Here is a 16,650-nt window from a genome sequence, read left to right on the forward strand (position 1 = left end):
AAATATTTTATTAACTTTTTCATCTTTCTCTATCCCCCAGAGTTGTTTGCAAATGTTTGGAGGTCAACTCTCCCACCTTTGAATATTTAGAACATCTAACGCAGTAGCAACTCCATCTTGACTGGAACAGACAAATAACTGGGCAATGCATAATAAAATTCATACTACTACTAATAAAAAAACATTAACAAAGTTGATGTAGCATGAACTATACTATGCTCTATTAGTATATTTAATACATAATACTGAATAAGGAACTCTTCAAAACTCATTCAAACATTCCATGCTTCTATATTTACTCCTGAGCTGTCCTCTCACACACATTTTGAGACTTCAAAGTGTAGCGCACGATGACAGGATTAAATCAAAACAGTATTTGCACTGTTAGAAGAAACACTAGAAAATGGAAATAGAATTTACAGTGGAACTGGGCAGTATATAGCACCTTTCATGTGCGTGCTATATCAAAACTGTTTACAAAATTATCAAATATACTGTATAAACAAATGAAACAAATCTTAAGCGTTAAAAATACTCAGTCTTGATAATAAAGTCTGTGTTGTTTTTGGTTTTGTTTATGCAGAAATTTTAGGTGGGAAATGTTTTATTTTGTTATTCAAATATAACAGAGTATCTAAGTATTATAAGATAACAAACAGAGCTTCTGTATGCATGGAATAAATTGTTTTTACTATCTTACACATAATATCTTAATACCTGTTTCTCAGTACAGCAGTTCTAAATCATATGGTGGGAGTTCTCCCTGCACAACTAAACAACCTTAAAAGCACCAGATAAAACTCCAGGTTTATGTGTGGGAAACAGAATCATGAGTCTTCTAGTAGAGGGTAAAAAAACAAACAATAATAACAAAACAAACTAATAACAACAAAACAACTAAACAAACAAACTCCTTACTGTCCTATGATGGCAGCACTGTAACTAAAATGGACCTAGGCATGTTTTATTTTTTTTTTATTTTGGAATAAAAGAAGAAAAAAATTCACAACAATGAATAACATTACAACACTAGACTAGTTATGATTCAGGTTACAATGAATTTTTATAGATTGCTATCAAGACTAAAACATAGAAAATACAAGTGCATGACCAAGAGATATTTTGGAACAGGATAATGCTGCTTAAAACAAAGAAAGAAAACTTACTGCATGTCACATTACCACTACTTTTAAAGTAAAATATATGTGGATGTATCTTTATCATGCAAGAAAATGTACAAAAATAATCAGTAGTCAGCTCTCAATATCAAGCTCAAAACAAAATTATATTCAGAATCTCAGTCAAATGGAATGTTATGTCCTAGTGTTTTAAAGACGCACAGCACTTTAGTGGAAAATGATAACAAATTAAGAGAAAGTCCATTTAAAAATAAAAATAATAATAATAAAAAAAAAGCAAGAAAAATACTCTTTACTTAAAGCTTCAAACTGCATACATTGAAAAGTACTGTACCACTGTGCTACAGAAGCAACTTTCAAGCAGACGCCTAACTTGTTATTCTTGTTAGGCAAGTGGAAGGAGATCAAGCTGATAAAGCACAGGGCAACTTAGTTCAGAAAACTAGTCTGAATGAACCACTACTCAAAAGTGTTGTAAGTGCTAAAACTTTGGATAATGGAAACATATGGAAGACCCATAAGACTTTCTATTTATATAGGGGTGGAGGTTGCTCTTGATTCCAGAATCATTTCTAGTAAAGAAGAGAGGCAAGTGCCTTTGACATTTCCCTCAGACAAAGCTCCAGAAATAGATTATGAATCTGTGCTAGATGCACACAATTTGCATATGCAATATGCTATAACTATACACAGGGTTCCTCTTGTAAACATATGATAGCAAAGGAAATTTACCACAGATAAAATCCCGGTGGAAATTCTGATTTAAATTAATCTCATGGTCTGACTTTATGCAAGAAATCACTGAGGGAATAAAATAATCTAGGGAGAGTATGAATATCTTTGCCCACTCTGCAGAAGCATTCACCAGCAAAAAAAAAAAAAATGTAAGGCAGAAAATAATAGCTAATACAATGAAAATGCTTCTATTGAAAATATTTTTTTCTTCCCTTTTACAATACTACAACTTGGGAAAGCTCACCTTAAAATGTGGGAATGCTAGAGGAATGTATCATTCCTTTTTAATTAGTACATATATTTAAAATTTACTCATTTTAAGTTGTAAAGAATGTGTCAGTAATGAATTAGAATTTAGCCATGTTTAGAAACTGTAGGCCTGAAAAAAGGTAGTGATATTTACCACAAGGAAAGTTCATGTGTTGGAAAGAAGGATCAGACAAATGCAATTCTTGAGGTAGATCTTAATTCAAATTTCTATATTTTAGAAACAATTTATTTTCTTAACCAAAATAAGTTAATCTCAAACAAGATGACCTGAGTTTTATGCTCATTATAGAAGCTTGAGTTCTAGGCTTATTACAATCATAGAATCATAGAACGGCTTGAGTTGAAAGTGACCTTAAAGATCATCTAATTCCAACCCCCTGCCATGGGCATGAATGCCACCCACTAGATTCAGGTTGCCCAGGGCCTCATCCAACCTGGTCCTGAACACCTCCAGGGATGAGGCATTCACAGCTTCTCTGGGAAATATGTTCCTGTGCCTCACCTCCCTCTGAGTGAAGGATTTCCTACTAACATCTAAGCTAAACCTACCCTCCTTTAGTTTAAAGCTATCTTTCCTTATCTTATCACTCTCTGTCTAAGTAAAAAGTTACTCTCCATCTTTTTATAAGCCTCTTTTAAGTAATGAAAAGCTGCAAGGATGTCTCTCCAGAACTTTTTTTTCTCCAGACTTAACATCCCCAGCTCCCTCAGCCTCTCTTCATAGAAGAGGTGCTCCAGCCCTCTGATCAACTTTGTGGTCTTCTCTTGGACTCACTGTAACAGGCCAATATCCTTCTCATGCTGGGGGCCCCAGACCTGAATACAGCACTCAAAGCAGGGTCTCACAAGCACAGAGCAGAGCAGAGGGGGACAATCCCTCCCTTGACAGGCTGGCCAACCCTCCGGTGATGCAGCCCAGGATGCAGTTGGCCTTCTAGGCTGCAAGCCTTCTAGGCTGCTGGCTCTTGTTGAGCTCTTTGTCCACCAGAACCCCCAGGTCCTTCTCTGCACGGCTGCTCTCAATGAGTTCTTCTCCCAGTCTGTGCTCATGTCTGGGACTGCCCCAACCCAGGTGCAGCACTTTGAACTTGGACTTGTTGAACTTTTAGGTTCACATGGGTCCACTTTTCAAGCTTGTCCAGATCCCTTTGCATAGCCTCTCTTCTTTCTGTTGTATCAGCTGCACCACTCACAATATTGTGTTCAATCCCAGATTAAGCTGTAGATTTCACCTGTAGCTGTTATCTCCTATTAAACCAGAACTGTTTTTTTCTCCTAGAGGGGTTAGCATAAGCAAGAACTACCAGCGATTAGTCAATATACATTAGCACATAATTTAAGACTCACTTTTTAAAATAAAATTAACATAATTATCTGCCAATATTTAATTATCATTCTTTCTTACAAAATATGATTAAGAAACATGCTTTAGCAGGATTCAAAAAGATAGGATTTTAAGGAAAATGAATTAATTCTCTAAATTAAATTGACAGTGTGAAATTACAATATTACCATGCTTTCAGATACCAACCACCAACTGGACTTAAACTATTCTCATCACAATGCCAGTTTAAAATAAAGCTTTAATACAGATTATATTACCATAACTTCTATTATTACAAGCCAACTGTTATTATTCCATAGACTAAAGGCATGTTTTCAGCCTGTACAATATAACTTGAAAGCCCACCACTAAACATTTGAAATGCAACCAAATAGTATGATTCATCAAGAAGCATTCAAAAAAATGTGTTAAAGATTTTTTTAAAGAATTTTAAAGAATTTGCTCTTTCTTCAGAGAAAACTGATAAACAAATACTAGCACTAAACTAGTGTTTTAATACTACTTATTTGTCCACTAGTTAATAACACCATGCTGATTAGGAGTCATAAAAAATCCAAAAAGGTTAATATTCTATAAAGTGAATTTGTTCTGTATCATGCATGGATTAAAACAAATGTTATCCATAGGAGCATAGAATAACTCAGGGCAAAATGTACTGCAGGAAGCCTCTTGGCCATGCTTCTGCATAAAGCAGTGTCAGCCCTGAGGTCAGACCAAGTCATTCAGGATCTTATATGGTCAAATCTTGAGAAAACCTCACAGGATGGAGACTGCCCAATTGCCCTGAGTCAACTTGTTCAAAAGCAGGATTCACAGCAAGTTTAGCTTTATATATGGCCTGAAGATCTTGTTTCCAACTCTTCCATTTTTCTCTCATTCTCAAACCCTACTCCACCGTGAAAAGCTTGGCTTTGACTTTTCAATAATCCTCCTGCAGACACCAGGAAGCTGTTAGCTTTCCTGGCTTCTCCAGGATGAACAAATCTAGCTCCATCAGCCTCTCTTCACAGAGCAAGTGCTCCAGCCTCCAGCTGCCTCAGTGGCACTCCACTGAACTTGCTCTAGCAAAGAACTTGTCTTTCCTGTGTTGGGGTCCAAAACTGGATGCATTATTCCAGCTGTGATCACATGAGTATTGAGTAAAGGACAATAATTCTTTCCTTTGATCACATATTCCTGTTAATATAGTCCAGGATATTGCTGCCAGGGCACACTGCAGGCTTACACTCTGATTGCTGTCTGCCAGGGCCCACAGTGCCATTTCAGCAGAGGTGCTTGTTACCTGCCATTCCTATGCCAGGGTTTCTGTCTTCCTGGGTGCAACACTTTGCATTTGTCTTTGTTAAGTTTCATAAAGTTCCTGTTGGCCCATTCCTCTAGCTTGTCTATATCTCTCTGGATGGCAACTCTGTCTGTGACTATATTGACTGTTGACTGACATTTTGGCATCATGTGCAAATCTGATGAGATTGCACTGTCACTGATTTTAGATCATTGGTAAACACATTGAACAGAACTTGTACCAGGACATACCCTTGCAGTACTCCACTTGTTACTTGCAGTACTCCACTTGGATTCCAGGTAAAGTATGGCCTGTTAACATCTGTCCTCTAAATTTGCAAGTTATTAACTTCAGCAGAGGAAGAATAAATGAAAATTGGTAGATTATTCATAAAGTAGTTCACAAAAAACTATAGTATATGCTTGAAAAAGACCAAGTAAATGGGCAAATTTAGACTATCAGACCGTAAAAACATCAGTTGAAGTAACAATAGATTTTTAACTCCATATAAATTGTGTTCCCTTTGGCCACTGTGTGTAACATTATATAGTATGAGTGCATTACAATCCAACTAACTTTAGATATGAATTTTTACATATCAGTAGTAAATTACTCTTCAATGTAATGGCATTTCTATGTAATGGAATTACATTTCTATGCAATGTAGTCATATCTTATACCACTGAGGTATATAATAAATGATTATCAGGACTCTGAGGGCCCTGATGGGCATAAACAGCTCTGCCCTACATCCCATAGGTCTCCCCCATCCCTGCCCATGGCCCAGGACCCCTTTCCAGCCCCTGGGGCTGTCAGCCCCTGCCCTGGTGACACCACAGCAGGGCCAGTCTCCAGCTCTCTGCAGCACTACCTTGCGCAGCCATGAGCACAGACCCAGCCAGACCCATGAACCCATGTCCCAGTCTCAGTTTGTTTCTAAACCCATCCTCGGGGAGATGCCAGATGCTCACGGCTGGGGCTGTCCCCAGTGCTCTGGCTGCCCTGCTCCTGGCCGGGGTGGTGGGATGCATCCTGCCCTGCTGGTCTGCATGCAGATCCCCTGTGGTCCACAGCTCACCAGCCCTCAGGGAGCCAACAGCTGCATCCTGACAGTAACTGTCTCTTAATCACTGTGAAAAATATAATGCCTACATACAACTAAAAGCATTACATTTAATAAGAGGTAAGTAATTCTCTCTTATTTCTCACTCAGAATAAATAAACGAGGTTCTTCTCTAAACAGAGTAAATGTTGCTTATAAAGTAATATAAAGATTAACTACTTATAAATGAAACTGTACCATCTGGTCTTTTCAACCTAAATGATTCCATGATTCTATGATTTTTGTTGTTGTTTCATTAAAAGGTCAGGATACGCTGAATAAACAAGGAATATTTTTAGTAATACTTTTCAAGAAAGGTCAAGTGTGACAAAAACAAGTCTCTAGAAAGGAAAGTTCTTTCAGTGCACATACTGATCCAAAATCCACTTAAAGAGAGAAAGCTATTCCTACAAAACATTATGTGCTCTCAGCATCAGGTGGGCAATAAGCAAACTTTTCAGCAATTAAATGGGCATCCAGTACAAAACATGAACTTTGCCTCAGGAAAAGCTTCCCTGGGGAGATGTCCCCAGTGATCCATTAGCCAACAATTTGGAGATATCTAAAGCTAAATGCTAACATCTTACAGTTTTCAAATGTATTCTTTCTACTGTAGAGTGCCCTGTCTAAAAGTACCCCAATTTGATTTTCAGAGATGTCAGACGGTTCTGAATACTTCTTATATTTCTTAGCTGATAGTACTTAAGGAGTTTTGAGGAGAGTGGTTACTCAGAATATCTGGTAACAGCAGATTTTTGAAGAATGGTTTGGGGTTGGAAGGCACCTCTGGAGATTGTCTAGCCCACTGACCTTCCTAAAGCTGGGTCAACTAGAGCATGTTGCTCATGATAGTGTCATGTTTTGGATATATTCAGGGATAGAGACTTTACAGCTTTTCTGAGCAATTTGTTCCAGTTTTTAATCACCTTTGCAGTAAAAATGTTTATTCTGTTTAAATGACATTTCCTGAATTTCAGTTTGTGCCCATTATCATTTATACTTTTACTTGGCACCAATGAGATGAATATGGTTCATCATCCTCTTTATACACGTATGCACCAACATAACCGTTTTGGTTTGGTTTTTAAAACAAAACATTTTTCTGTTACAGAGAAGGGTCTTAAACAGCTGTATTTTCTAAAATGGAATCACGTATTTAAAGAAACACATATCTGAACTAGAAGTTTAGAATAATATGCACGCTACACATTCTTTCCACTTTTTCTTTTTCTTAGAAAAATATCCTACCCTCAAGTCTAACTACCTACTTCAACAATCAAATTCTTGGATATAATTTTATAGGTCAGCACAACAATTTATTTTCCAGAAAAAGTCAAAGCTGACACTGGAAAAAAAAAAAAACTCCCTATCTGAGAGATGTATCCTGAGTAAACAAACAAATAATGGGTATGAATCATTCTAAGGAGTATTCTCAAAAACAAACAAAAAGATTTCTACGAAATTATCAATATTTCTTATACATGTTGAGATAATAAAATACCCTTTCAAGCTGTTCAGCTTCCTCAGATTATATAAAATATCTCCTTTGTCCAAATCAAGGACATACAGATTCCTAGACTCAATCACAAAATCTATTCCTCCATCCAAATATGGAAATCCAATATTTTTCACAGATTTTTCCAATTTTCTAGAGTCAATAACCAAACATGACTTTGTGGCTTTCTGTTCCATGGGAGCCTGCTTCCAGCAATTTCTTTACATCTGTAAAAAAGAGCTAACTACTTTAGAAGGCTCATACGTATCATCAGACCATGAAGATAAAGAGAGAAGTAGTGGTAAATGGAAGTAGTATTCAGGTTGCAGATGATAAAAAGGAACAAGACAGAAATGAGGATTAATATTATGCTAGGTTACTTGGAAAAAAAGCACAAAAGACAGACTGCAGAATCAGGAGACTAAACTGTGGAAACTAGTGTCTCAACTAGTGTTGCAAACTTCTGTTTGTATTTTTATTTATTTCCATTAAATTATTTTTATAACTGTTAAATGAGCAATATTCCAGTCTTAATACACTTGGGGAATGATAAAATCCTAAATATAATAGATTTTAAGAATGGATTATCTGTTTTCTGTTTGTTTGTTTGCATTTCCCTGCAAAGGATTTCACTGTTTTCTTCACAGGGAATTCTCTGCAGTATATACCATTTCTTAGAATTTAAAGTCCTTAGTAAAAAACAATTTTCAATAACTATTGCTTAAATACTACTTGGATTAATATCAGCAGTTTCATATCTTCCTCTGCACAATCTATCTCACATAGTGTTGTCATTTCAAAAGTAATTTATGTAAACTTACACTGATGGTAATTAATTTGTTTTAAGCATGCCTTTCCTGGAATTATGTGTGCATTTCTGACCATCAGAAAGCCTTTTTGTGTGGTTTTGAGGGACAAAAATTCAATTACACGGAATCACATAATCACAGAACGGTTGAGGCTGGACCTCCAGTTGATCTCTGGGACCTCCAGAGATCATCTAGTCCAACCCCCCTGCTCAAGCAGGGTCACCTAGAGCACATTACACAGGATCACATCCAAGTGGGGTTTGAAAATTAAAAACCTTACCCTTCTCAGAAATGTAATTATGAAAGACAACTGAAACCTTTTGGATGGGTCTTGATTCTATGGTTCTATGATTTTGGTCTTGTATTGAAATGGTCATTCTTTATTCTGAAGTTCTACATGCTTATAGCATATTATGTTTCTCTTTCTTTCATTAGGTTATGGTTATATATACCTAGAATTTGGCTGTTAATAGAACTGCTAACAGTTTTACCATCATTGCTAGCTATTTACTTCACATAAATTAAATGGCACTATGATCATGTTGGCTGAGGCAAGAATTTCTGAAAGATTCCACAGAGTTCCCACAGTAAGTTCTTTTATGTGTAAGAAAAAGTTACTGTATGAGAAGTAAATGAGAATTTCCAGCAAGTATTAAATATTAAATTTGTTCAACCAGAAAATTAAAAAATAGTAATAATAATAAAAAACAATAAACATTCATTCAAATACAAAATGAGTGCAAAAAAAAGGAGTATTTTTCCTCTGTACAAAAAGCTTATGTGCCTGTGGGATACTTGAATATCAAGTAAACCCTCAAAAAAGACATTATGTTAGCCTCCACAAGAGGTAAAATGGTGAATTTCTTCCAGGTTGGTTAATATTCATAAATTTCCATTGAGGTCATTGGGAAGATGTATGATTATTAGCGTAAATACTACTGACTGGTTTTCCGTAAGTGTCAAAACAGTGTGTTCAGACGGGTTCAGAAAACCAGCCACAAGTCAATTTCCTAAAACTGAAATTTCCTTCAAGACTGCAATTACAAATTTGTTTTGACTGTTGATTTACTTAAGCCATAGAGGTTTTTGAACTTTCCAGAGCAAAATATGATTTAAACCTGTGGTTTTTATCTCTCTTTTCTGAAAAAAACAACTATGCAGCACCAGGCTGCATACAAATGAAAAGAAATTCTTACTTCTTGTATCTCCAGTTATAAACCTACATACACTCTATGCTTATTTGTTACACTAACACATGTATATATTAGGAATTAAAAGGTTTTGACTTTAATCCCAAGTTTACTATTAAGTGAGAGAAGGAAGGGGAGTGCCAGGTGAAAGTGCCTGTTCCTATTTGCTTTTGTGTAAGCTTTATTTGATTTGAACATATGTCCTTCAAGATCTTCTTCGCAATGTATTTGTACAGATCAGGGGGCATCAAGATGAACTGTAAGCAAAAAGAAAACATTACTACCTAAGAAATTGTCAGCTTTGTGAAAAGTGTTAGCGTTACCTAGTTTTCAGGTGCCCTGGATTGAGGCTCAAAAGACTCAGGTGCCTTACTCTTCTAGGAACTTTCCAGGCAACTCTCAGCAAGTCACTTCATTAGCATGTGCTTCAGTTTTGTCATCCAGAACAGACAGAATAACTATTTCCATAGTGAAATTATTTAGAAATACGTATAGAAAATGTTACATAAAAATCAGCTATTACTACTCTTCTCTTCCATACTGGCACATTTGAAAAGTCAATACTGCTTTAAGCTAATATAATTCAGTTTTAAATAATATACACAGTTTCCTAACTCTTTAATTCTGTTCTGGTCATACTAGATATCTCCCTTTTGTTTGTTCCAATATTTCCATTTCTACTATTCTATAGCTTACTTCGATTTCTGCTATGATTCCTGTTATTAAAAAGACAGTATGAAGAACAGTATCTGCCAGACCCAAGTGCCTAAGTCTAAGGCACTAGACTGCATTGAAGATAACTCTTTTTACAAGGTACCTGTTTGTTGTTTTTTTTTGTTTGTTTGTTTGTATTACTCGGATATAGAAAGTACAGTTTAAGTTTCTTCCTTTTTGAGGAGATCGGGATATACATTTCTCACATTCCAGCTGAATTTCTAAACTATCAGAAAAGTATAAATCTCTTTCAATTTCTCGTAAGTTATTCCCCTTGATACTGAGAATTTAAATATTCATTGGATGAAACAAAGGCAAAAAATTACTTAGCCTAATTTTATAATCAAGTGATTAAAATGTAAGGGTACTGGGAGAAATTTTACATTTCTACCTCACTGAATAAAGAAACAAGAGTAAGAAGTTAGGCAAGCGTTTGTTCTGTGATTTTAGTCCCTTTTTAAGTATTTACTGAATCCAATTTTCCATGGCAACTTTTAACTGATACTCTTTTTAACCAGACATCATAGGTTTAAATGTTGTTTCTTTAACATAAATGTTTGGTTTTGTTTCTGAATTTTTATTTAAAAAAAAAAAAAGTGAAAAGCGGATGGTTATCAAAAGCATTTTTTTTTTTTGTCCTGTGATATGTAAAATAATAAATTGTACAGCTTGTCTTTGTTGCTTCCTTTGAATCTGTTTTCTTGGAATGCATTGGTTAAGACCAAACGTTCATCTAAGATTATCTTATGTCAAAGCTTGATCAAAAGTGTATATCCAAGAAAAATATAGAAACAAAGCAAGCACCTTGCCTCCAACAATCTGTAATGAGTTACTAGGCCAAGTATAGTTCAATACCTGTGCAATAACCCTCAATAGATTTATCTTTCATTAATTTGTCTAACTTATCTTCAAACCCAGGTTAAATTTTACAATCCATTCCATTCCATTGAAAGGATTTTCATAACCTAACTATGGGTATTAAGAACCACCTCCTTTTGTTTTAGTTTTAATTATATTGTTTTAATCCTCTCTATTACTAAATTCAACTAACACTACACAGTTCTTACAGGAGGAAATAAACAGGCAATACAAGAAATACTATTATTATGATTCATCACTTTCCAATCTGAGTATCTTCCTTGCACAGCTCTATTTATTTTCCAGGCTATAGGGTCCCATACTAGTCAGTCACTTTTCAATCAAAGTCTAATCCATGTGGTAGATGACCTTTGTTATCTTTCTCTGAACTTTCCTCAAATCTGAATTTTTTTCTGGAATGCATAGACCAGAGCACCAACAGGAGTCAAAGTACAGGTTGATTTATACAGTGGTGTATTTTCTGTTTTGTCCTCTATTCCTTTCGAACATTTAGCTAGCATTTTCAGGCAGTCTAACCTTATAATTGTGTGGTGCACTTAGACTATCTTAGAATAGAAGAGCTTGCTGATATTACTGAAAATAGTAATGATCAACAGAGCCCACCATTTTATTTGCAAGTTAAGATTATTTTTCAGTGTTTGCTATGCTAGGAAAGTTACAAAGAATCAGCACAAGCTAAGGTCTTTGAATTCCTCAGAAGTGCAACAGGAAGATTATGTTACTGTAACTGTGAGATCCCAGTCACACAAAGACGATCGATGTCATGATGATTTAGCAAACTGTGGTACAAGTGTCTCATGTGCTGCTTGTTAAAATAAACCTCTGCCTAGATATAGTGATGATAGTTTGCTGTTACTTGAGACAATGAAGGTGCCCCTCACAAAGCATGGCAACAGTATCTTTGCCAACTTTCTGGCCAAACTGCTAAGAAGAGATTAAAACTAAGAATGATGAAAAGGGAGATGATGAGTCACATCTACGTGAGATAGCAATGGAAAAGAGTGCAAAGGATTTAGAGGAATATGAGAGACTTTAGAAATGATAAAACAAGGTGAAGGGACACATTTCTTGTGTACACAATCTGTGACAGCATACGTGTTTATTAAATTCCAGTTGTTTGTGAATGGGGGGAAAAAAATGTTCATCTTTCTGGTAATGCTACTAATACAGTACACAAATAATTATTAAAATATAAAAAGATTCACTGAGTGGAACCAAGGTGGAGGAAGTATAGCTGGAAACTGAAAAGGTTGTTCAGAATATTCTCACATTCCTTATTTAGAGTAGAAGCTAAACTTATCATTGAATAGATTTGAGGATACAAAATCTTATTTACCAAGGTGTTTGGAGGATACTTTGCACAACATGTTTTTACTTCTGTAATGAAATAATCTTAGCTTTGAAGAGTAAAGCCAAACATCATCACCCTTACCTATACTGTGAATAAGTAAAAAAAAAAGTAGTATCTTATTTAACAGTAAGAAATAACTTCTGACACACCATATTGCATGGGTCATTTCCATTTTCATACTGGAGAACATAATTTTGAATCTAATTTCTCCACTGGAAAAATGGTAGCTTTCTTATGTTTAGGCAGGAGACTAATACTAATTTTGGCTAATACTCAGTCCTCATGCATATGATGTGATTAGAGTCTTCAAAAATAATACAGGGGGAAACATTCAAAAGAACAAAGCAACTATATTTCAAATATTTTATGTTTCAACAGAGTTCTATTCTGTTCATACAATAAACTATAAAGACTACTGCATCTATTTTTAAGGTACAAAAGTACAACAAAAGTTCAAGTGCTCTCAAGCAACTAAGCAACAAACAAGCTGTCATTAGTCTGAAGAAATGAAATAGACAGAGAGAAAGGGTAGTTCTGTACAATAGGGTATGCAGTCTGATTAGAAAGTACACGGCAAACTGAAATATGAGGCAAGACACCAAAAAATCCCACATTCAGTTACTTCATTATCTAGTTCTCTACGTCTGGCTATTACCAAAATTATCTCACTCTGTGATTGGGTGTCCCCTAACAGTACAGAAAAGACTCTGAAAATGAAAAATGACCTCCTAAAATTAAATAAGTAGAGAATGCCAGGCAGGAAAAAAAAAAAAAAAAAAAGGAATGCAGTGTGGGGGAGGGGGGAATCATCCAGCAGAAATACTTCTACCTACTACGTCTGATGTAACTGACAGTATTTATTCTAACACTTAAAATCCGTTTTCCAAAATTAGACCACTTCAGGTTTATGTTCCCACTAAACTACACAATGGTCAAAAGTATTCGAAAACTAATTGAAATGGCTTATCGCTTTTGATTATGTGAAGAAAAATAAAATCCACAAGAAAATTAAGTCACTTCCTGAAAAAGCCCAAGCATATTATGGGAACATTTGAATATCACCATTCTCAAAGGGGAAACAGAGTGTTCCAACACAGTTTCAATACCATTAAATATTCTGACTGTACAGCAGTGCTTTTTCCCTCAGTTGCTTTTTCCACCTTTTTCCCTCAGTTGTTTTATCCTGACATGAACAGATCATCAGTGCAGTATGTAACACTGGTTGGTGGTCATGAAACAGATATGCAGATTATGTATTACTGTTTTGACCTTATCAGAATGAAGTATCTTAGCTAAATTGAAGTCAGGAATAATTCAGTACATTTTTTCCTCTTCTACAAAGGAGTTGAAATTACTTACAGCCAGTGGTACATAAAACTTACTCTCTCTCTTTTGTAAACAATGAGCATGTGTAGAATATTAAACACATTAAAATGATTGAATGCAACTAAAATACTTGTGTTTTTCTTAAGAATAAGTAAGGAAGACACAACTATTAAATCATCAAAAAATTAGGAAGTACCCTATACTAGACCACAACATTAATTCCAGAATGAAAATACAGTCCATCAATTTAAACATTAGCATGGGTTACCATATTTTCAATTTTAACCTTAGCTCTGACTTTTTTTTAAAGAATTATGCTCTTATTTGAGGTAGAAAACAATTAATTGAAACTTTAGAAATGGATCTTTCCAGTTCTATGTACAGTAACAGAACTAAATTAACATTCAACACTAGTTTTATTAAAACCTATAAATGAGAGAATTCTAAAAGTACATTTTAAAAGGGGAGGGAAATGAAATAGAGCAATATTTCTCCTCTGATTTGATTACAGAAAAAACAATGTCATTCTACGCACTGCCATTGTGTGGATAATAAAAGACATAAAAAGACATTAAAGACATACATAAAAGACATCTCAAGAGTGCAAAGGTGAAAAATCACCTGCTCAGAAAGTAAAGCTCAGTACAAGATGAAGCAGAGCTAAGAGACCCATGAGTATGAAACTCTGCTACAAACATTTACTTTTGGGACAATATACGAAATTTAAGTTCTTGTTATGCCTAGGGGAAAAAACTCCGATGAAAAGTTTCTTTCTATGAAAAGATTCCCTTTTTCTCTATCCACTGCTAAATCAGGTAGCTATCTGGGCTGTATTTTGACAATAGGACTTCAGAGTCTAAAAAAGGCCATGAATTTACAACACTGAGAATTAGATGTCTGTCATTAAAAACAAACAAACAAACAAAAAACCCCAACACCACAACAAAAAAAGCAATTACCAAACAAACAAAAAGCTTGTACTCTGCCAAATAAATTAACAATGCAACTAGCAACTTCTTTATATGACCTTCTATTTTATATTACAACCTCTTCACTGGCTGTAACTCAAGTGATGCGGCACTTCAATTTCTCTCAGGGAATCTCAAGATCCCATGAATGTGCTCATATTAAACTTCGCTTCATGTGAAATCCCATCTGAGATTAAGACAACTACATTTGCATGTCCATACTTGCCCTAGGTGTAAAAACTCATATTATAATCAATGGAAATTAATCAGTGTAGTCAGTAAAATACAGTGTTTTAATCCATCTCAAAGAACAACCCTTGGACAGGATATAACACCTGCCTAAATGCTGTTAGTTGCCATTTTACATGTTCTTTGATGTCTTCCAGTTCCTGTGCCAGAAGGGTATGGTCTCCTGTAAATTCTAATTTGTTAATGCTATGCAGATGTGTCATTTACTGTAGAGCAACTCTAGAGCATCTCTACCTAGCCCCTCCCATATGGTCGTCTGTGTAACTCTGTAACCTGTACTGGCAGTAGGTTGACCTTCCCAAAGCATGGATGTTAATCTTCCCTAAGTTGCCTATATGTAATTTGGTTTGGTCCAAATTTTGGTTCAATTTTGATACTTCATAACACACTGCTTTTATAATATCTTGCTTCATCTCCAAATGCCAGAAAAGCACATGCACTTCTGTCAGCACCATAAGGATACCTTATATACCCTATCTCATATGTCAGTGCACATATATCTGTGGAAAGATGAATTGTGTCCAGATTTAGTAGGTATTTAGAGAAAACCTATAGATGATAAAACAGAGGTATCTACATTTTGATGTAGATGTCTTGGAGCTGGATCCCACCTACAACCTTGTCATAATTGCTGAGTCTTCCAGCAGAAGTATTGTGTACTGTTAGTTGCAACAGGTTTTGAGATAAGTAAAGACAAATTGCATTTAAGTTGTTAGATGTTCTGAAAAAAATGATAAAGATGGTTTTCCCCTTCTGGCAACTCTAGCCAAAATGTTCTGAGGCAGATTAGTACTATTTACTTTGGAGTAAGAAGTTCTTTACTCAGCTGCCAATTGCTTCAAATTATCTCTCAAAGCAAAACAAACAAAAAGTCTAGCTCCATAAATCATTTCTGAATGAAGACAGATTTCTATTCATGTGCATAATAACACAAAGAAAAAAGAACAACAGAGTATCAAACAGTGAAAGGTTGGGTGTCAGTTTTCTCCATATTGGACACATTGAAAGTGCTGGCATTCACCTTATTCAGCTCCACTTAGCTCACTGTCAAGTTTTAGGCAGAGTAACCATTTGGATGCTTTTCACACATGAGAATGACAGCTAAATTTTATCCTATTCTGAAAAGCTCATGGATATGTTTCATCCCTTCATCTGTATTTTCCTATACGCAAAGATCCTTAATAGAATGCAGACATGATTGTGTACTCAATTGACATATTTGATACTATTTTGTTCTTGAGTATTATTTTGTATATGGCCTAAACATTGCAACTGAATTACTACACATAAGAAAGGGGGAAGAAAGTCTAAGTAGTTAGGAAGTCGATTTCACAAGTGAGATGAACAGCAAGTACAGGGCTACCACTGGAACCTTCCAAAGTTTTAAAGGATTAGAAAGAAAGAGAGGATGCTGGATCTCAAAAGAAAGCAAAGTTACAGAGTCTTAAAGTAATGTTTAGCTATCAGAAAATGGAGAATTCTTTTCCAAAAGCCCTTTCAGAATCAAGGTATGCTTGACATAAAGAATATTGAAGTTTGTGTACTCCCATCTATAAGACTAGAACCTGTGAAGCTACCTTAATCCCTTCTGTCTACTTGGATAGCATTATGGATTCATACATAAGTGATGGGGTGCAAAAGTAGCCAACAGAAAATAGCAAGCACAAGGAAATTTTATAGGAACAGTGAATGGACGGAGTAAAAAAGAACAACTAATTTTAAAAACAGCAAAAGAGGATTACCAGTGCTGAGAAAAATTGCAGCAGCAGCTTCAGGAAGATCCAAAAGGCTTTGGC

The 16,650-nt window shown here is 35.4% G+C and overlaps 1 protein-coding gene across 6 annotated transcripts in view; it reads right to left on the reverse strand.

The window, feature by feature from the left end:
- CSMD3 (CUB and Sushi multiple domains 3) overlaps nt 1–16,650 on the reverse strand; it is a 703,323-nt gene that overhangs the window by 444,544 nt on the left and 242,129 nt on the right. The gene's annotated exons all lie outside the window — the stretch shown is intronic.

The sequence above is a fragment of the Anser brachyrhynchus genome (genome assembly GCF_964034855.1).
Source record: "Anser brachyrhynchus genome assembly, chromosome: 2".
Taxonomy (NCBI): domain Eukaryota; kingdom Metazoa; phylum Chordata; class Aves; order Anseriformes; family Anatidae; genus Anser; species Anser brachyrhynchus.